The sequence below is a fragment of the Engystomops pustulosus genome, chromosome 7 (genome assembly GCF_040894005.1).
Source record: "Engystomops pustulosus chromosome 7, aEngPut4.maternal, whole genome shotgun sequence".
NCBI lineage: Eukaryota > Metazoa > Chordata > Amphibia > Anura > Leptodactylidae > Engystomops > Engystomops pustulosus.
The window spans coordinates 48,969,760-48,992,956 of record NC_092417.1 but is presented as its reverse complement, the minus strand read 5'-3'; the positions used below and the strand labels follow the sequence as shown (position 1 = coordinate 48,992,956).

The 23,197-nt window shown below is 42.2% G+C and overlaps 1 long non-coding RNA gene across 1 annotated transcript; it reads right to left on the bottom strand.

Annotated features, from left to right (window-relative positions):
• Nucleotides 1-1,098: 1,098 nt before the first annotated feature.
• On the bottom strand, nt 1,099-23,018 carry LOC140069760 (uncharacterized). Its single transcript, XR_011848849.1, has 4 exons — nt 22,708-23,018; nt 17,697-17,801; nt 8,564-8,677; nt 1,099-4,983 (listed from the first exon to the last, which is right to left on the bottom strand). It is a non-coding gene; the product is annotated as an uncharacterized lncRNA (long non-coding RNA).
• Nucleotides 23,019-23,197: the final 179 nt, after the last annotated feature.

The window sequence follows — 23,197 nt, the reverse complement described above, 5'->3', positions numbered from 1 at the left end:
TACTTCCTGGTGTATATAAGTGCGACACAATTTGAAAGTTAATTCCCAATCCGAACCGATCCAAATCGGATCGTCCGACGCCCCCCCATCTCTGTTGCATGAAAGCCGGTACAACTGTACCAAAAGCCGAACGCGTGCTACACAATGAAAGTGAGCAGTGCAACCCTTAGTAAATGAGCCCCAATGTGTGACTAAGCACTTTGACCGGGGTTACATGTTCCGCTTGTAATGTGTTTTGAAATGCAATGCAACTGGAATGGGGAGTGGCTTGTGCTGATCGCATCTGCATTTCCACTGAATCAGGGCAAACCATGTGGTACTTGTTACCCATCTGATAGGCACAAGCCCCACCCTGTTACATTGCAAACTACAAACTTTACCAGTGTTCACACAAATGTATGGGGGACGTATAAATGGCCTATATATGGCAATAGCCTCTCGCCACCGTACGGGAGAAGTGCGGATCAGCACACGTGCGGCACCGTACCGTTCTGCAGCCTGTTGAAATATAGGACAGCCTGTATGTTAAAATATGGAGAGGGGCGGGGGTGAGCGACGCTCTCCCCCTCCTCATCTCCCCAGCGCCAATGTTTGCTTGCAGTACTACGGTACGGCGGGCAACATTGTGTGTATGAAGTGTAAGTAGGGTCGGCTCCAGGTTTCAGTAGCCACCGGGGCCAAAGAGCCGTTGTAGGCCCCTTTGCAGTGAACTCACGTGGCGGCATTAAAAATTCAGAAACTTAAATAGTTAGGGAAGTTTTGTTCACTAAAATATTCCTAGTTTATCATCCCAAATAGCCCCTCAATGGTTATTTTATGTACAGTACCCTCATGGTTATTTTATATAAAGCCCCCCTCTCCCCCAATGGATTAATTATAAATAGCCCCACTCACCCCCATGGGTTTCTTATGCACAGCCTTAAGTGGGCCCCCCCCCCAGCAGCCCTGGGCCCTGTGGCTCTGTGGGTAAGTATAATATGAGTAATCTTTTAAGGGTCACCATTAAAGGGGCCAACCCTTTTAATATTTTATCATTTCTAAAATTCAACATTCATCATAAAAGCATCAGAATTCAAAGAAAAGTCACACACACCCAAAGAGCCTCCAAACAAAAATATATTTTAGTCTTACAACATGAAAATAGATGAACTATAAAGCTACACAGAAACTGTCCTCTCCAATACAGATTCCGCTTAAATGTTGGCAGTGCGCTCCGAAACCAAGTGATGGCAAAGTGTCCCTGCATTGCCTTGTTAAAGAACTTTTACCATTGAACATTAAAAAAAATTACTTGAAATAGGAGACCTTGTGCTGTCTTCATCTGAATCCTAAGAAAGAGAAATGTTGTGTAGGCTTTATAGGGTGAAATTGTCAGGATCTCGTAGGTACTTTCCCATTTAGCCTATGCATGTTAGCTACCATCAGCCACCGGTAGGGGGAGCTTCAGAGCTAATTGCATACTGCATTATAAATGCAGTATGCAATGCTTGATAAAGATTCATTGCGAATCGAAACGTCGCGCTTATCATGTTTGGATGCACATGTAAATAAATCTTTTGGAATTTAATCCTTGGTGCTGTGGCTTCCTCCATGAAGATTGCATACTGCATTAAGCATTGACTTTGTGGTATAACAGAAGTATTCTTTATTACATACATGTTTTAGCATTTGGACCAAAGACTCATTGGGTCTTGTAAAATTAATTGACACGGGTTCCTGACCACAGTACCATGTGTACTGCCCTGATGGACAGCCTTATAAAAGCCGTCACAGAGATACGTTCGTAGGTAGCACCTACCTGCAGCTTACCTAGAAACAGAAGCAGACAACTCAAGGAGACCTATATTCTTTGCATGGTTGCTTAAATTCCAGATATGTCTTTGGTATTAAAATGTTGTTTTTTTCCTCCTTTGGCAATTACTACTTCCAATTTAGGCCCATGATTTATGTTATAGGGTATTTATGGGACATTATGGGAACCTGTCACCACATTTATTCCCTAAATGACAGGTTTCCCTAAAACCCTATTAACTAACTGACAGCCTTCTTTTAGCATAAAAATAGTTTCATTCAGATCATTTTGTCTCCTACCATTAGAAATCTGTACCCCATGCACATATCTAATCACATCACAGCAGTCTCCATGGACTTCTACTGCTACCCATCTTCCATAGAGGCGGCTTCAATTTCATGTCATCAGATATATGCATGGGTTACAGTTTGCTAATGTTATAAGGCTAAAGGATGATGTCACTCTGATCACATGACATTACTTGCCAATGCTGAGAAGGCATGTGGAGGAGCTACTGGATTCAGCCTGAGGAGCCCACGCCGCTTTTGACCGACATTAAATGTGGCTATATGCAAGGCAAGGTTATAAAATTGATTTTATGGGGATCCGAGGGAAACAATTTGTAGCTAAAAGAAGAGTTAGTTAATAGGGCTCTATGGAAACCTGTAATTAGCTGTATTTGTGAAAAAATATGGTGATAGGTTCCCTTTGAAGGGTTTTTCCACTTTCAGTAATATCAGATCTGATTGGATAAACTCAACAATACAGAGCTGTACGTGCATAGACACATTCTGTGTAGTGGTTGAGTTATGTCACTGCATCTCATCTCCCTTTCAGCTTAGCTGCAATTACAAGGACCAGCCACTACACAGAGAATGGAGCTGTTCTTCCGACCACATTCTCTATTTTCTCTGTGTTACTCGGCTGATGAACAGAGCAGAGACCCAATTGATCTAATATTGATAATCTACCCAAATGAGAGCTCAATAATATGTAAAAGTGGAAAACTCCTTTAAAAACAGTAGGGGCATTTCTTATAGGAAATAAATAATAACATTAGTACAGTGCTGTCAAGCTATATTAAAAATCCATCACATATACAAGATATCAATGGGGATCAACCCTCAAAACACATTATTTCTTGAAATAATTACTCTTTTTACAAAAATAACTGCTTCTCTTTTGAAGAAAGGAAAATAGAGGCATATTATACTATACATAATCACGTCAGACATGATTTACCTCAAAGTAAGGCCTTGTTCACACTTCCATTAGAACGTAGTACGGTATACCTGGGGTACCTTGCACACCCCAAATAGTGTGCCTCATTCACAGGGGTGGGGATGTATGTATTCCCATCTGGGCATACACATTTAAATGAATTAATCTGCCATATATAAACATTTCTACAATTACATGTTATTTAAAAAATGTACCTATGTGAAGGCACCCTAACAGTGGTGGCCAGACATGCGCTATTGAGTCCTGCCCGACCACCTGGTTTCAGCTATCATTACCACAATGTAGTCGGCTGACATGTAGTAACTCCCAAACATTTCATATACAATTAGTTTTTTTCTGCTAACCCTCCAACAGTGGTGGTCGTATCCAAGGATAACTATCTCGTTTCTAAGGGACAACGTGGCTACATTCATGGGAAATTATCTTATCACATTCCAATTGAAGCAATATATCCATATTGCAGATGAATTTAATGCCATTGCCCAGAAGAGAATAGCCCTTCCAGCATTCTAAAGGAACAAATCCTCTGAAACTGATACATTTTAACTCAGGCTATGCATTAATGCAGTTTTCCCCAAGGGGCCAGGGCAGGGTGTCAGGGAAAAACAAACTGTACGAACCCAGCTCTGTATCCAGTTACCCTTGTCACTTTGGCACTACCAGTTTCCCGCGGGGGGTGGGATGGCTGTAATAGGACCGACTTTGGTTAAGCAATGGCCTCCTCAGACCACGGGAGGCCACTTGTGCAGTGATTGGCCACAGGGACCCCTGTGAACCCCCAGCACTTCCAGCAGGGTGGAGATTGGAAAAGCCGAATTAACACAGGAACTGAACCCGCAATAGAACAAGTGGACTTTCTTTTATTTTTTGCCACCCCTACCCCATCCACCTCAGGGTTCTCCAGTTTACTTGCAAAAACCTGTTTAGGCATAAGGCTTCATGCACAATGTATAGAATGTATGCTACGTCCAGCTAAGCCCTTCCATTGGGAGACGTGCAGCTGTGCCATATTTGGAGCAAATTTTTTTGGGTGACAGCACGATACAGTGACACAAGTTTGTGCTCACCGTACCATGTGATAATACATATCCAATTGGCAGCAACCATGCCAAGTACCACACAGTATACCGCACAGTATTCTACTGCAAGTGTGAATTCCACCTAACATCCTCATAAACTATCAACCTGAAAAATATCAGCTTATAAAGACTTCAATAGCATTAAAAACACTGCCCGGTGACAAAACTCTATTCAAATGCTAAGAATAAAGCTGAAACTCATCTGTAAGTGTTCGGTGGAGTCTAAAAGTAAATATCCAAAAATATCTAAAACTGCAATGATCTCTCATACAATATCTAGCGTCATCAGTGATAAGACACGTGTGTCGTATGCATACGGTTCAGAAAAAAGCAATGCAATTTTGTACAATCACAAAGGATAACAAACTGCTTTGCGTTAGCTAATTTTACCGATCGCTTTTGATCTGCTATGTCTTTTCTCGCAAGCTGTCCTGTAAATTATGGCATTTTCCACTTCAGGACACCATTGACCTTGAAGAGACAAGTCGGAGGTCACTCTTTCATCCTGTATATCAGCAGAGGAGAGTTCTGTGTCAGGTGACTGCTTGAATAGCCAATCGGATACATAATATTTTCAGCAGCATAAGGCACAATATGATATGAACACAACTCCTCATAGTGGAGAGATTGGGAACAACAACCTTTCACCATGAGTTTCACCCGTTTTCTAGCATCTGTATATGGGTTCCTGCTGCTAGGGCTTCCCCTGTAATAGTCATAATTTTCTTTATCTGTTTCCAGGTGGATCTTCCTGAGTAAGTTATTGATCAACACTGATCTCCGTAAGTAGATCTCTGGGTCTTCAAGGAAGCGAAGCTTTTCTAGAGACAGCTTGAGGATACAGGTCCGGTCTTCTGGTATTATCAAGTGCTGGAAAAAGATATATTACATCAATGTGAGTGTTCTCTAATACATGAGAAGGGAATATTTTATCATCAGTGAGGTATTAAAGGGCATCTACCACCAGGATGAAGGACTATATTCAAATGAGCCTGAGGGCCTCCAGGCTCCTAAAGTGTTAATGGAGCCCCTCAGCTTCATTTGCATACAGTTCTTCATCCTGGTGGTAGATGTCCTTTAAAGATGTCCTCAACCAAAACTGGGTTAATATGGCCATACAGGAAGGTAGGTATTGCCGATAGCAATATAGCAGGTCAGAGTATACCCCCAACCCATACTATACCCAGGGTTAAATTAGCCTAGATCAGATTATATCCCAAGGTACAAAGTAGACTGGACCATTTTATACCCCCATCAGTAATATGTAATATACACAAGAGGTACACAAGTTTACATTATTTAATATAGAATTCGTAGGGTTTGCCCATGAAAGAAAGTTCTCAAATTTTAATCCCCTAGTGACGTTTACACAATAAAGATAATTTTTAACCCCTTACTTTACAGTTGAACTCAGTTTTATTGCTGTTTTAGTTCCTATAACTCAGTGGTGGTCAGTGTAAGATTCCAGAGTGTGGGCGGGGACTCTCTAAGCAGACACTTCCTGATTCCTCTGTGCTATGAGATGTTGTGTGGTGACAATGTGCTAAGATTATCAGGGTACAGGGTTTAGCTACACTTTCCTTTAGCTTGTGCACATTCTACTTATATCTGACACATAGAAAGAGAGATGAGACAGATCTGATATAGGAGATGATTAGTTTTTGTACGCTAATTGCCGGCAGGAAGTGCCTGTGTCTGAGCTGGTCTTGTAATGCAGGGTGGAGTGGCAGGAGGAAGGCTTCTTCCAGGGCAATGGAAGAATGATGCCCCGGAAGAAGTCTGAAGAGGCAAAACCTGGTTAGGCGAGGTGTCTGGTGTTCTTTTATTATGCAAATTTTTAACTTCCTTTGTGAGTATATTAATAAAAAAAAAGGACCTACTCCAAACTTGTGTGATCTTCAGTATATACTTGCCCCCAAATGTATAGGTTCCAAGACAAGCTACGACCATCGAGCTTATTGTTCACAACAGACAACTCACGCAGGGACGACTAGTGCATGAAATGCATGAAACACCACAAGGAAATTATCCATCCTTGACCATACCGGTGTGGTGAGAGTGACGTTCAATTAATTTTACTGCTGATTTTAAAGGAGTGGAGCATTGTCCGTTTTTATTACAGGGTTATTCTGGCCTGCTACACCCGTTGCCGGTTTTCACTGCCCCTTTAATCACTCTTAGGCCTATTGTTCACAAGCAAGTTTGATACGTCCAACTTGCATCAAACTTGCATCGTGTGCTTGCTCGAATGTCCGGCCTAAAGATCAGCAACCAGAACTGAACTGACATGCTAAGCATTCGGGCCGGACGTTCCAGCAATCACACGATGGGAGTTTGATGTGAGTTGGATGTATCAAACTTGCTCATGGGCAGCCAATTCTCCCATCCTACTAAAGATACAATAACTGACAATGACAATGGCAAACCTGTGGCTGTTAGGCATTTTTTATCATATCATGGAGGTATAACATTTAGAATTCTGGCATTATATGTTTTGGAGATGTTTGGGAGCAAATTTGTATTTTTAAACAATATTTTATATTTTTCACTCCTCACTTCTTTTGAAAAATCTGATTAAAATCTGAGGCATAGAAGGTGATTCTTCCTGGCTGATGTATACAATTTCCTACAGTTCACTATTGAGTGTCAATAATGCATATCTGGAGAAGCTTAAGAAGTCTTATTTGTGGTACTTAGTTTCCAAATAGTTGCATGTTTCTCTGTACAATGTTCTCCATCCCGTAAGCCAAACATAAAAAGCCATAATAACACAACAGATGAGGCAGTGACATGTCCATTTTCTGGATAATAAAGACTATTATTTGTTTCTCACTGACAAGTCTCTATGGAACAATAGCTCATTAGAGTTAACTACAAATGAGACTGAGTCGATGGATTGTAGAGAAATGAAAGCATAGTCGTTGTGGTGCTATGATGTGGAGGTCTTAAAGGGATACTCCAGTCATAACAATGGAATTTCCATTGCGATCAATTACGGTATTTCACATGTCACGCTCTTACCTCTTGCTTTTTTTTTATTGCCAATTTTTTGATAGTCAGAGTGTTTTGAGGGTTCCTGTCCTTCTACTTAAAGATCATTATGCTCTATTTGTTCCTACTGAGTGGTATCGTGATTACCCTGTGACAGATCCTCTGCTGTTATCTGTTTTGACTAGCCAATAACTAGTATATGGATTAGGGATTTTTAAATCTACCACCAGGATTAAGGATTGTAAACCAAGCACACTTACATGCAGATGTGAGCTGCCACTGGTAGCATCTGCTCTTCTTTTACCTTCTGATGCCCTTGTTTTTACAGTATATGCAAATTAGCTTGAGGGGCCCTGGGCTTCATAACTGTTAACTGAGCCCATAGCCCCTCAGGCTTATTTCCATATTTTTTTGCAAAATAAAAGTATAAGAAGTTAAAAGAAGAGGCACACAATATTATGTAAGTGCGCTTGTGTCACGGGTGGTCCCGCGACCCACATCGCGGGTCGCGGGCTCACCCGTGCCGCCCTGCCCCCGCCAGCGCGCCGCCAGCGCAACTCACCCGTCCCGGCTCCTGGCTCGCTCCCCTCCGCTGTGCGCGCGCGTCCCCGACTGCTAGGGCGCGCGCGCGGCACCTTCTCCAAATTTAAAGGACCAGCACGCCATTAATTGGCACTGGCCATATTGCCCAATTCTTCATAAGCCTGCCTCTTCCTGTTACCCTTGCCGGATCTTTGTGCCTCATAGCCTTAGAGAAAGCTTACAAGCGATTATTCCTGCGTTCCTGTGTATGCCTGCGTTCCCGTGTATTCCTGTGTGTTCCCGCTCCTGTGTCCTGTGTTACCTGAGTTCCTCCGTGTTGCTGTGTTCCGTGTGCCTGTGTTCCCGTTCCCACCTGCCTGGACCTCCTGTTGCTGACCCCGGACTTGGACCTGACGTTGCATCTCTGCCGCCTGCCCTGACCCTGTGCCTGGACCTGTCTACGAGATTGTCATCCGCTAAGGTACCTCGACCTCGGCTGCCACCATGGGCTAGTCACACCTGGGAACAACCTAGTGGTATCCTGCCGCAGCAAGTCCAACCCGCTTTGCGGCGGGCTCTGGTGAATACCAGGTGCCGCTAGGCTCCGGTTCCGGGTGTTGGCTAGTTACATCTCCCGCGGTGGTCCAGAGGATCCACTGATCCTAACAGCTTGGTTTATAATCCTGGTGGAAAATGTCCATTGAAGAGGTTATCAAATATGGAGAATCCCTATTGGGTATCTTCATGATACGCTGATCAGAAGGTGTCCTGCTACATCACCAGCAATTATCTTTAATGTATGGGGGAACCCAAGAGGAGCCACTTTTAAAATAATGTGTGGTGCATGTAAACTAGTAGTCAATGCTGCAGTTCAAGATTGGTGTGAGAAGTAAACCCTTCCTTGGAAATACAATATAAATTTTTCTGAAAAACTTACTTTTGGAAAACACCCCTGGTAACCCTGATGTAAATTTTCTTCTTCTGCATATTTCCTCTTGAAGTAGGCTACTTTCGACGTTGTTGAAATGGATTTGTCTTTCTAGAGATTTGCCTGTCATAGACACAAAAACACTCTCAGCCCAAAAATATTTTATATACATAAAATGGAATATTTTTATTTCATTATACATCAAGCACTCATTCCATGACTTAAAGCAATGATCTTTTGGTTAGTGGTGTACAAAATGGATGCCCCAGGGCAAGGACCTGCCTATAACCCAATGACAACCTGTATTTTAAAGAATTTATTTGCAAATATTGGTTGAAAATAACAAGCAAGATCTCTGGCTCTCAAACACCTGTAACTTCTTCTTTAAGAGGCTCCTCTGTCCTCCGCTCATTACCTGTAGTAATGGATCCTGCTTGTACTTGTTATCAGTATATAAGACACCTGTCCATAACCTCAAACAGTCTTACTCCAAACTCCACGATGGCAAACAAAATTGTTGCACCAGGCTGGGAAGACTGAATTTGTAATAGTCAAGCAGCTTGGTGTGAAGAAATCAAGTGTGGGAACAATAATTAGAAAATGGGAGACATACAAGACATACAAGATAATCTCCCTTGATAAGGGGCTCACACCTTGTGATCAAAATGATCACAAGAACAGTGATCGAAAAATCCCAGAAACACATGGGGGACCTAGTGAATTACCTGTGAAAGCTGGGACCAACATAACAAAGGCTACCATCAGTAAAACACTACGCCTGCAGTGTCAGACGTGTCCCCCTGTATAAGCCAGTACATACATGGGCCTGTCTGAAGTTTAGAGAATTGTGATGTTCCAGAAGAGTATTGGGAGAATGTGTTATGGTCAGATGAAACCAAAGTAGAACTGTTTGGTAGAAACACAATGCATCATGTTTGGAAGAGAGTGAACGCTGAGCTGCATCCGAATAACACCAAACCAACTATGAAGCATGGGGATGGCAATATCATGACAAGGGCCTGTTACTCTGCAAAGGGACCAAGACCACTGATCCGTGTACATGAGAGAATGAATGGGGCCATGTTTTGTGGGATTTTAAGTGCAAACCTCCTTCCATCAGCAAGGGCACTAAATATGAAACATGGCTGGATCTTTCAGCATGACAATGATCCCAAGCCAATCACCTGGGTAATAAAGAAGTGGCTTCCTAAGAAGCATTCAAGGTCCTGGAGTGACCTAGCCAGTCATCAGATCTCAACCCCATAGAAAACCTACGTTGAGTTGAAAGTCTGTGTTGCCAAGCGACAGCCCCAAAACATCACTTCACTGGAGAAGATCTTCATGGAGGAATGGGCCAATATACCAGCAACAGTGTGTGCCAACCTTGTGAAGACTTGAAAATACTTGACCTCTGTAGTGGCCAACAAAGGATATAACAAAGTATTGAGATGATCTTTTGTTGTTGACCAAATACTTATTTTCCACCATAATTAGCAAATAAATTCTTTACAAATCAGACAATTTAAATTCTAGGATTTGTTCTCACTTTTTGTCTCATAGTTGAGGTTCTACCTATGATGTCAATTACAGGCCTCTCTCAACTTTTTCCCCACCATAGATGTGTCTTTCCACATCATATCCAGTTATCTGAATTTAGCACATGTAGATGACTAGTAAAAGTGAAGAAACATCTTGAAGAGAGACTGAAGGCTGCCATAACACAATGCTTCTACTGTGTAACAGGTATGAATAATTATCTCATTGCAGCATTTTAGTTTTTCCTTATCAATGATTTCTAATATTAGAAATATTACCTTGTCATTATGGGGTATTGAGTACAGATTGATGGTACGGTAGTTAATTATTGTACAAGATTGAAATTTTAAAAAAGCTGAAAACTTTTACATGCAAAAAGGTTTCACTATATCTGAAACCCCCATTTATTGCAGTCTTCCAATAAAACCACTAGAGGTCCACCTTAGCCCACTGAAAGAAACTGCATTAAACTATCAGATAAGAAGTTGATAAAAAAAAATGTCAGAACAATAGATTTTTCTAAATAAGAACAGTAGTATAAAGCAATCCATTACAATCTGCCTACAATAATAACAAAGCAACCAGGTATCAATCAAATCTTCAATTGGGTACTTTTATCTTCCTACAGAGTGACATTGCTGGCCTATACCCAGGGGTGAAACTAAAGATTCACAGACCCCAGGGCACAGGTTTTGCTTGGGACCTTATCCAACTTTTTTTCATCAGTACTTTTCAGTAACTGACATGACCCATGTATACAGTTCTTGGAGCCAGGCTTATGCCCTCCCTATTCCCCAACATTATATACTAAGGGATAGAAATACCGATTTTATTTTTGAAGATCATACATACATATGCAACACCCTCGCCGATGCAAGGCAGAGTGGTTGTTGCGAATACGACCCACCATGTAGCTTGCAGCCTGTGAAGGGTCTGATCAACCCCACAGCATGTCACTACATAACAACTACATCACACAGATGAGCACTGCAGTGGTAGAACCTGCCTGGTAAGGCAGGAGTTAATTGTTTTCTGTGATGTAATTCCAGCAACCAATCACAGGTGTTATACTTTGTTTCTGTGAGCTGAGATGTAATTGGAGGAGTAGCCACCACCTGACCAGTGGGAGTAACAAAACCCCAGAAGAAGCAGTCAGTCAGACCTAGGAGTCTGAACAGATCAGATTAGAGACTCTGAGGAGTCTGTGCAGCCAGCACACCAGACCAGAGCAGGTGAGCCCAGCTCCCTGCCTGAAGAGTGGAGCTAAGAGCTAGCTAGTGAGAGGAAAGGGATGTCATCCTACCTTCAAAGGTGATACCTGAAGCAATCCAGGACAAGCTTAAGCATCCTACTAGGACACAGCTATCTCCCAGCCTGCCCTTTGCATCCAGGCTGATGATCCATCCTGTGGCTCCCTCCAACTACATCTCCAGCATTCCACCATTCTGTTAAGGCACATTGCTACTGTTCCTGTCGGTTCCAATAAAGAACTGTTAGTTACTTTTGTACAACGTCTGCCTCTGTCTGGTCCCTGCTACTACGGCTGTCACCATCACGGGCACCCTATCCACTACACTGGGATTCATACTCCAGACCCCAAAGGGTTGCCCCAGGGAGAACTGCTATAGCAGCCTCTTCCTCATCATTTCTTGCCAACACCACCCTGCTGGAGACTTGCCAGGCTGTAGGACAGCCCTCCAGTTCCCCATACCAAGCACCGTGACACTAGCGTGCCTAGGCCGCAACCGCCAGCCACTCAGGTACTGCGGGCCCCGGCTGACTCCAGGCCCCAAGAAAAGGCTAGGCCCCGGTGGGGGATGTTGCACATACATACATACATGTCACTGACTGGAGGACCACCTTAGAGTCCACAGAGAGACTATAGACTGGCCCCTGTACCTGAAGAAACTACCGGACCCCAGAGACCGCTAGATCCTGAGCCGCCACAAACTGAGTGCCCACAACCTGTTTATGGAGTCCGGGCGGCACAGACAGAGGTACGTGCCCAGGGAGAGCAGACTTCAGGAGACTCTCAAATCTCCTCCCGGGCTTCAGCTCCATGGAGGAGTAAGAGAAGATCTCCATCCTGCTGGGGGAAGAGAAGACCACAATGGCCATAGCCACACAATTTGTAACTGTCTGCCATAGGCTGAGAGAACCAGGGACTGAGACATATGATACCATGCACTATAAAAACCCCTCTCCCCATGTCCCCCTTCATCCTGTTCCCCATGACCCTGTTCCCCATCTTATTCTCCAAAATCCCATATTTTATAAATGCTCTGGCAATGCTACCTTGTATTTAGTCCTGCCAATAAAACTTCTTTGATTTGAATTTGAGATAGATGTTAGATAGATAGATAGATAGATAGATAGATATGAATAAAATAGAGATAAATGATAGATTAGATAGATGATAGAGACAGATAGATGCCAGTGGCTGGGAATAACTGTCCTTGCTCCCCCAGCCTTGTCTGCTTACACTTCAGCTCCCTTTGGCAATCAGTAAACGCGTTATATGCCGTGTCATCTAACTTTACTGTAGCTGCACTACACCTTTGGCTCCATGAGTTGCAATGTCAATCTGGAAAAGAGAAATTATATAGTTTGTGGTATAGAGTACATAGGACAACCAGAAGGATGTGAAGTGGGAAATCGCGGGCACTGCTGAGCAAGCAGACTCCGCAATGCCTATCCCTGACCCAGGCCATACGTGTCGATAATCAGATGTAAGGGGACAATACAGTGCCTGGCACATGAATCACTGGAATATAAAGGTGGCACATATAATCGTGGGCACTGTGAAATAAGCCGTCTCCGCGAGTTCAATGACCAAACCATCACCCATATGCAGGGCATCTATACGCTGGTATCTAGATGTACGGGCACTTTTAATCCCCATCGCGGGCTTTGTAACACCTGAAATTTGTACTCTCTGTCTGCAAAAAAAACTCCAGCATCCAGTGGATATATTTCACACTGAAATAGGAGCAGGGTACCAGCAACTTGAGAGGGCAATCGTGGGCGCTGCTGAACCAGCAGGCTCAGCGACGCATATCTCCAACCCGACATATCAGTCTGACCCATAGCAAAGTGTCATGGCTGACACGCTTTCAGAGGATTGGCTGCCGAGGGAGGCTCGCCGACTATGGCGAATCCACAATTTGATTTAAAAGGGGATAGATGCGGTGCGCGCCACGGCTAGCACTATGCCCGACCTGCATACCGCACAGACCTAACACAACATAGAAAAGTGTGCCATCCTTTACAGATCCCTGATGAGTTTTGGCAAAATGAAACGCGTTGGGTCCTAGGGTCAATTGAGTGTTGATGGGAACAGATACAGCCAATACAGATTGCTAATGCTACATCAGTTTATTTAGCCAGGAGTAAAATGTGTGAATGGTGATACAAGGAATGCAGTAGATAAGTCTAACATTACTGTGCAAATGTGAAAGTACTAGGGCAGTAACGCTAATACCCCTAGCCAGTCCACATTAGCACTAGCAAGTACAGTCATAGCCAGCCTGGAATAAAAAGGAAACCATCTAGTAACTCCAACTGGTGCATCAGTGCAGAAGTAGCAGATCTAAGATTGCTGTTAGCCATCCTGCCCAATTACTGAGTGGTGGTGAGCAGGGGCGTAACTACAGTGGGCCCGAATTGTCAGGGGGCCCCGGCATCTGACTTGGCACAATAAAGAATGGCAAATGTGCACCATTTAATACATATAATGCTGCAAATTGTACGTAATAAAATGTATATAACAGTGAAATCTTCTACAGTACACAGTCGGGAACTCAGATAAGAATTGAAATCTCTCATCTCTAGCTTCCTGCCATCTACTTCCCGCATGTGGTCTACAGTTACTTGAGTGCCCTCACCCTGGGATAATAAGACTGCCTAGCCTAGGGGGAAGGGGCCTCATTCAGAAGTCTGCTATGGGGCAAAATCTTTCCTAGTTACGCCCCTGGTGGTGAGAACACTATATCCACACCACCGCACTGCTTAGAAACTATTTTAATGCTTTGTTGTTCCAAGCATTGCAAACAACAATGCAATAATTGGAGTAGGATGCAACTATGCATTACCTTTACATCCACTATGAACAAAAATAAACCAAGCATTCATGTCACAATTGTGTTCACTTATTTTTTTTACATGTGAAATAAAAGCTACGTTATAATTTCTAAGAAAAATATCTCCAGTCACAGTGGGGCAGATTTACTTACTCGGTCCAGTCGCGATCCAGCACCGCGTTCTCCGACGATGATTCGGGTTCTGCCCGGACTCACTAAGGTCGTGCGCCCGATGTCCACTAGGTGTTGCTGCTGCGCTGAAGTCAGCCGGAATTCACCTCCTCTGTCTCGGTGTATGTGAGTGCTATTTTTGCGACACAAACTTTTTTTTTAATTCCGCGGGTTTTCCAAATCCGTCGGGTTTACCGACGGCCAGGCCCCCCGATTTCTGTCTGAAAGCCGGCGACGATGCGCCACAATCCGATCGCGTGCACCAATATCCTGGGTCAATTTGGCGCAAATCGGAAAAATTCGGTAAACCCAGCAGAAAAACGCGTTTGGACCCTTAGTAAATGTGCCCCAATGAATACAATACAATCTAAGGAGGTATTGGCCGAATGATACACCAAAACTTTTTTCAGTGAAAATACATCGTACAACCCCTCGTCAAATGCAGATGCACATTAGCTTCTAGATTTCACACATTTACCCTGCCAAAAAAATCATATTGACGTGGTGGCCATTCAAATAAAGATGTGACTATATAATAAGGAATTCTAATAGGTCCTTAAGAGCAGAAGACCTTTGAGATCTTGCAGTGTATGGGGGCCCATAGAAATACAAGAAATTCATGGATACTACAAGGTAGAACACTGAGAATGCATCTAAGATCCTCCAGAAAATGTTTCTGCCTGGAAAATCAATCTGTTCATTTTGGCTGTGGAATGAATATGGGTTAAGGAGAGTAGACTCTGTGTATCAGTATGGAAGCAAATCATGGAAGCGTATACAGAGTAACAGCACACAGGACCATCTGTTTTGTGGCGCTCTATCGCTTATATTACTATTAATATTACTATGGGGGAGGGGTGGTGACATCAGCTTTTCTTGTATACCTATCCGATTATTTATGCTTTAATAGCACAGCTTGCCTCTAAGGGAATAGTAGCTCGCATTAGCAGAGGAAAACATGCTGTGTGTATAGGTGGGGGGGCTCACTGGAACCCCATTTATAGGGATATTCCTAATTGTATTAATATTGTATTGGTTTGGTGAAAGTAATATATAACCTCGGGGTCTTGGATTACTCTTCAGAATGACAACCCTGTCCTGCAGTATTATAAAATGTATCAAGGTGATGCCAGTTGTATTGAACAGGGCAGATTATGGGTAGATGTGCTGCTGCTTGTACACATCATAGCAGTTATTTCAGTCCTATTTGGTAACTATGTGAATTTAGACACTGTATGGTGTTATTTAGTGTGCACTGAACTCTACTTTCTGAAGGACTTTTGTTAATCCTACACAACAATAAAACGTGTTCACCTTTTGCACATAGCTTTACCTTTTATGCAGCGTTCTTAACTCAACCCATGAAAGTAGAGAAGAGTAATTAGTCAAGACCTTTCTACATATAGAAATACAGGGAAAGGTCTGACTGGGGGTAGTACATCCAGGGTACAGGTGCAGCACTAGAGAAGTCTGGCATCTGTTAAAAAGAACACACAAACTTTTTTTCTGAATCCACATAGACACGTAGGGGGTTATTTATCAAACGAGGTTACTCGTGCACTGGAATATGATAGCTCTGCCGCCGCTTTAGCACAGCCAGATACATCAAAAGGGCTTCGGCCTCTTCATGTATCCGTCAGCCGCCTGTGCAGCGTTTATTTCCATGCCAGGTCTTGCCAGGAACGCTCTCTGGCCGAGCACACTCCCCCTTCATGCCCCTCCATGCCCCCCTGGCATGAAGGATGGCAGAAAGGGGAAAATAAATCGCAAGCGTTAGCAATAAGTTAGCATTTGCGATTGTTTCAGGGCTCCCGCTACTGGCGTGGTGCATAGGCCACAATAAATACCCCCATATTCTTAGCTATAAGAATGATAGTATAGAAAAATAAAGTGTACAGAAGGTAAATTATTCTAAAATGGAGACTTCAGATGATTTTCCTTGTTCCATGTTCTGCCATAAGTAACATTGGCAACAATTGTATTTTTCAATAAAAATTTGATTTTGTTTAAAGGGGACTTAAACTTCTACTGCTGAAACATTCACTTCACCTTTCACCTGTTTTTCTCCTCACTTTAGAATTGCAGTTTCACATAAAATAACAATAACAACAGGACTCCAGACTGCGACATAAAACCCCTTTCTGTCAAATTCACTCTTCTTTCTCGCAGTGGGACTGCAGGGGTATTATAATGGCGTTTAAACCTTGCAGATTAATTCAGAACACATTTCTAAACTGAAAGTTGGTTGCTCTAAGGGGTCCCTTATTGCTTGAGCTAAAGGCTCCGTAATGCTTGAGGCAAGGGCTCCATAGTGCTTGAGCAAAGGGTTCCGTAGAGCATGACCCAAGAGTTACGTAGTGCTTGAGTTAAGGGCTCCATAGTGCTTGGGCTGAGGGCTCCGTAGAGCTTGAGCTAAGGGCTTCGTAGTGCTTGAGCTAAGGGTTCAGTAGTGCTTGGGCTAAGGGCCCCATAGTGCTTAAGCTAAGTGCTCCGTAGTGCTTGCACTAAGGGTTCCGTAGTGCTTGAAATAAGAGTTCCGTAGTGCTTGAGCTAAGGGTCCCTTAGTGCTTGAGTTAAGGGCTCCATAGTGCTTGAGCTAAGGGTTCCGTAGTGCTTGAGCTAAGGGTTCCGTAGTGCTTGAGCTAAGGGTTCCGTAGTGCCTGAGCTAAGGGTTTCGTAGTGCTTGAGCTAAGGGTTCCGTAGTGCTTGAGCTAAGGGCTCGGTAGTGCTTCAGCTAAGGGCTCGGTAGTGCTTCAGCTAAGGGCTCCTTAGTGCTTAAGCAAAGGGCTCCGTAGTGCTTGAGCTAAGGGTTCTGTAGTGCTTGAGCTAAGGGTTCCGTAGTGCTTGCACTAAGGGTTGCTAGTTTATATGAAGTTGTGCTTATAACTTATTATCTGTGCTCATGGGCCTCATTTACATTGGATTAAATCAAATGTACCTGCTCTGACATAATTTCTTCAAGTGGACATTTCTAAGGCTGTTTTTTTTAATGCTGCTGATGTCAATCTACTTGAACCGGTTAAGTTATCAATTAAGATAGATTACTCATAGAGGTAACACCTTGATGTCTTCCCCACAGCCAAGTTCAGATCCCTGCGGAGAGGCAAGACAACCACTTATTCATTAACCCTAGGTGTAAGTCCAAGTCACATTTGTTCAGTGACACCATGGTGACACCTCTTACATTGCACACAGATAGATACAGGAACCAGGGCCAGGTGTGACTGCCACCTCTGCACCCAATACCCCTATGTCTTTATACAATCTTAAAATAGGCTAGAAAAGTGAAAATGAATTTGGAGTCTGACATGTTTCACAGATGACGAACCATGAAAATAGATAAAATAGTAACCCACCTGAAAGTCACAGTTCAGTCTGCAATACGACTCGCGCAGAAGTCATCAATGATCCCTCTTAGCCATTTGCATAGCCAAGTAAACATTTCTTTAAAAGCTCGCCTGCTGAGAATAAAAATGAGGTAACTGTAGAGGCTATAATAAACCATATAGGAAAATGGTGATGCAACAAGCCCCATGTGACAGCAGAATAACAGTAATGAGCTGTGAAACTGATTTCTACCTGTGAACTGGTGTAGGTAATGACTGCTCAGTCACATGTGCCTGATGTGAGTTATCACTGTGAAAACAACAATTTCATTGTAATGACTATTATCTTCTTATGTAGATTGTCTCCTCACAATATCTTTGCATCTCCCTGAATACATAGTTATTATAGCAGGATTGTAGCGGAAAAAAAAAATCAAAGGGCTCCACAACTGTCTACTACAAAGCTCTTTCTTATAGTACAGTAGTGAACGTATGGCCAACTCCTATTTACCTCCAACCATGAGGAAAGTAGATAAGGTCTACTCTCAGAGCCATCTCTCTACTATGACGTTCTCTATAGGGTCCAGTCTTGATTCTAGTCCTTGTCTGCCCCAACTCTCTATAACCAAATAACATTCTAACATTATTATGTTATAATATAGAATTATATTCCCTTACATCCCTTCCCTAGCCTTCATTGCTTGTGCTAAGATGTATTTTTTTTTACTGTTAGGGTGGTCCTAAATGGACCAAACTGTATATGTGATGAAAGTCAAATTAGATGATCTTGAACATTTATCAGGCAGCACGGTGGCTGAGTGGGTAGCACTTCTGCCTTGCAGCACTGGAGTCATGGGTTCTAGTCCCACCCAGGTCAACATCTGCAAAGAGTTTGTATGTTCTCTCCGTGTTTGCTTGGGTTTCCTCCCACACTCCAAAAACATACTGGTAGGTTGTTTAGATTGGGAGCCCCATGGGGACAGGGACCGATTTGTTAAGCGCTGCGTAATCTGTGTGCTATATAAATAAAGAATTATTATATAACAACCAGAGTCAATATGAATCTGGGAGAAGAGCATATTCTATTGTAGACATCTCCTTTTATACACTAACCATGTAACTATGTAGCCCAGGGTGCATTTATCATAGACATTGCACATGGGACAAGGGGAGGGGGAACATATTCCAGGTTTGTCTTGGGACCTTTGTAATAATTGTAGACAATTTGATCTCATAAGGTGGCTTACCGATGCCCTTAATACTATGTCTGATTCCTTTGCAGGTTGGCAGGTTGGTTCCAAAAAGGGGATCACACAAAAAAACAAAACAAAATGAGGCCTTTCTTTCTAAATACTAACTCAATGGCCAATAAGTAATAACCATTTATTTACCTAATAAAAATGAATAAATGCTCTAAAGGCTCTTTTGCAATTTCTCTCCTTATATCCTTATATATATTATTTGATGTATTATGTCTTCCATCAGTAACAAGAGTAAATACATTTCCTATAAATAAAGCAACTCCTGTCTGTGCTGTGTAGTTCCTAGTAAAAGACAGTGTCACCAATACCAGATACAAAGCTGTACGGTAGAGCAAGCATCATAGATAGCACATCACATACATGCACTTGTGTAAGTGACCTGTGAGTGTATTTATAGAAGGGTTTTATTACATAGCGAGGTTTGCTGAGGTTTTATCCATCCCATAACTTAGCAACCCTGGTGTGAACTGAATCTACCAGCAGCTGTGCAAATGATTGTATCTAGATAAAGCAACCAATAGTGCAATGATAAAGGCCCAGAGAATGGTAAAATGTGACGGAAAATTAACCCTACCTCCAGTGCACAGTTATGAAAACATATTCTTATATATCACATATACATAGATTATATATAGAGAGTATATAGAAATATATATGTGTGTGTCGTGGAAATAATGTAAATATATGAATTTACGCGAAATAATTCACATGCATACAGGAGTGTTATGATTATATAAAACAATATATTACATCTTCCATTTTGCTTTGTGTATCACATTTTTATCATTTCTTAAATTTCTGCTGTGTGTTATTGGATAGGAATCTCTTTGGTTTACTTTTAGTAAAAAGCTGTGCTGAGCATGTAATAGATACACAGGTGCAGGGCCTGCTCATAGACATGCCATACCATGCATCTGTGTGATCATCACATGGCCAGCGGCAACTACTAACTTAGGATCTTGGAAACAGTGAGGGAGTGATATAACACATATATTAAGTTTTATTATGTACAAGGAATAGGATTTGTTTGGACAGCAATAAAATGATCTATCTACATCTGGAGGAGTCTCCCAATGAGGCTGGTTATGAATGTGGCAATGGTCAACTATCAATAAAAGTGTGGTCTTCCGCTGCCACACAGCTCCACTAGTATGAAACCAGTATGGACTAGTATGAAATATCTAAGATTGACCTAATAATTGTTAAATTATAATAGATGAAACAAAGGGGCAGATGTTTTTAAGCCGAGAGTTTTGAAGCCGAGAGTCTTTTATTACTGAAGAGGTTCATTCAAGAGGTTTTGCAGCAGCTGCTTTAGAATGAATATGTATAACTGTGGTCAACAAATTTCTCACCTGCCCATTAAATAGTTAAAACTGACCTTATTTCTAATTGAATTATAGAAAAATCACAGCGAAACAGAGGGCAAATTTAGCAGGTCAAATCTATTCTATTGGTCAGAAATGAGAATTAGATACTAAGGGAAACATAATAGAGAAAATCACACACATACTAAATACATTGGTATATTGTATGTATTATTTTCTATAAACAGCAGCAACACAACTGGAAAAAATGATCACATACTATAAATATTTAAATTAACAAACAAAACAGAACTATATATCATCAAGAAGCAGCTGTATCAGTGATAAAGGAAATATAACATATACATTATCTGTGGTTTGGCAAATATATATGATACCAGAGGAAATCCTAACAAAATTACCAGTTTATGAAAATTATACTGAATCAGTTAATACAATCAAGAAGTTCTGCAGCAGCAGATTAGTGCTGAACAGATGAATGCAGCCTAAATGCAAATGAACAGTTACATACACTATAATGATGGCCATTATTCAGTTTTGGTATTACATGTACCTGTCATATGTGGTATAAAAATGACCCTTAGCTGCTGCAGAACTTCTTAAAATTCACTAAGTTAGTCTAAGTTAGACAAATAGTCTAAATGTAGATTGAAAGTTGAATTTACTGTACAGATGGGTATTATTTAAACTGAGTATTACATATGTGTGACATCAATTGGTATTCTGTCCAAGGCACAAGCTCTCTAGCTTATAAAAATTATCGTAAATAAATGAAGACTGAAGAGGTTCTGCAGCAGCTAAGATAATGCCTTGCTCGGTAAATAAATAGAACCTAAATGTAGATTGACTGTTATATTTACTATACATATGGACATTGCTAAATCAAAGAATTGCATACATGTGATATCACAGAATATCCTACCCAAACCACTAGCTATCCAGTTTCTGAAAACCCCCCAAAGAAATGGAGACTCTCAAGAAGTTCTGCAGCAGCTAAGTTAGTGCTTTGCTAAGTAGCCAAATTGTGCCCTAATGCAGGTGTACCGTTACATTCACTATACAGATGGACAATTGGGCATTACATATATGTGATATGACATAGTCCAAACCACCAGCTTTCCAGTTTATGAAAAAACCCTGAATAAAGTGAGAAATTTGAAGAAGTTCTGCAGCAGCTAAATTAGTGCTTTGCTCATCAGAAAAACAGAATCTAAATACAGATGTGCTGTTACATTTACTATAGATGGACTACAGGGCAAAACATATATGTGATATCACATGATGTCCTGCCCATACCACCTGTTCTCTAGTTTATGAAAATCACAATCAATAAATGAAGTCTTTCAAGAGGTCCTGCAGCAGCTAAGTTACTTATTGAGCAGATGAATGAAGCACTGTGACAAGCTCAGGGTTACATTTACTATAAAGATGGACATTACATATATGTGATATCATATGATATTCTGACCCTTCTGCCAGCTCTTCATTTTATAAAACAAGACCCTGAATACAGAGATAAATTCCAAGAAGTTCTGCAGCATCTACATCAGTGCTTTGCCAGACCACCAGCTCTCTAGCTTAATGAATGAAGACTTTCATAGTGAGCAGGTGAATGAAGCATAATGGCAGGGTGAGGGTTACTGATGGACATGTGGGCATTACATATATGTGATATCACATGATATCCTGCCCAAACCACCAGCTCTCCTGTCTATGAGCATCCCCATCAATAAATTAAGTCTCTCAAGAAGTTCTGCAGCAGCTCAGTGCCTTACATGAAGCATAGTGGCAGCATCAGGGTTACATTTACTATAAAGATGGACATGTGGACATTACATATATGTGAAATCATATGATATTCTGACCCTTCTGCCAGCTCTTCATTTTATAAAAATAGACCCTGAATACAGAGATAAATTCCAAGAAGTTCTGCAGCATCTACATCAGTGCTTTACCAGACCACCAGCTCTCTAGCTTAATGAATGAAGATAATGAATAAATGAAGACTTTCATAGTGAGCAGGTGAATGAAGCATAATGGCAGGGTGAGGGTTACTGATGAACATGTGGGCATTACATATATGTGATATCACATGATATCCTGCCCAAACCACCAGCTCTCCTGTCTATGAGCATCCCCATCAATAAATAAAGTCTCTCAAGAAGTTCTGCAGCAGCTCAGTGCCTTACATGAAGCATAGTGGCAGCCTCAGGGTTACATTTACTATAAAAATGGACATGTGGGCATTACATATATGTGATATCACATGATATCCTGCCTAAACCACCAGCTCTAATGTCTATGAACATCCCCATCAATAAGTGAAGTCTCTCAAGAAGTTCTGCAGCAGCTCAGTGTCTTACATGAATCACAGTGGTAGCCTCAGGGTTACATTTACTCTATAGATGTACATAAGTCATGAGAAGTGGCAGAGGTGGGCACAGGGCATACCTGGTAGTGTGTCAGCTCCTGGGAGACCCGTCCTGTCATTGCTCGCACGTGTCCGCCCGGCTCTGGCTGCCTCCTGCTCTCTGCCCGCTCTCTGGCAGCTGATTGGCCCAGGGGGCGGGGCTGCGGTTACTATGTTGCTAAGCTGCGTTCTATCCGATGCGTTTCTTAGCGATGGTGACGCTGAGCGCATCCCAGGAGCATCTTGAGGAGCTGCTGCTAGTGACACACACCCGGGATGAGAGCGGAGGAGGTGTTTTCCCCCAAGGCTTCAAGCGCTTTTATATTCTCACAAGATATTCCCAGGTTTTGCCAAGTTTAACTCGGGCGCAGCCTTCACATCTGCTCAGTAATGGCTGCGGCACCGCACACAGTCTGAGTCATGTATTTATACACGAGCTGGACATCTCCTCATAGACTGTCAGCTCTTGGGAGCAGGACCCTCCCTGCTATTGTTACATATGACTCTATAATGTAGTATTTTACTTATATA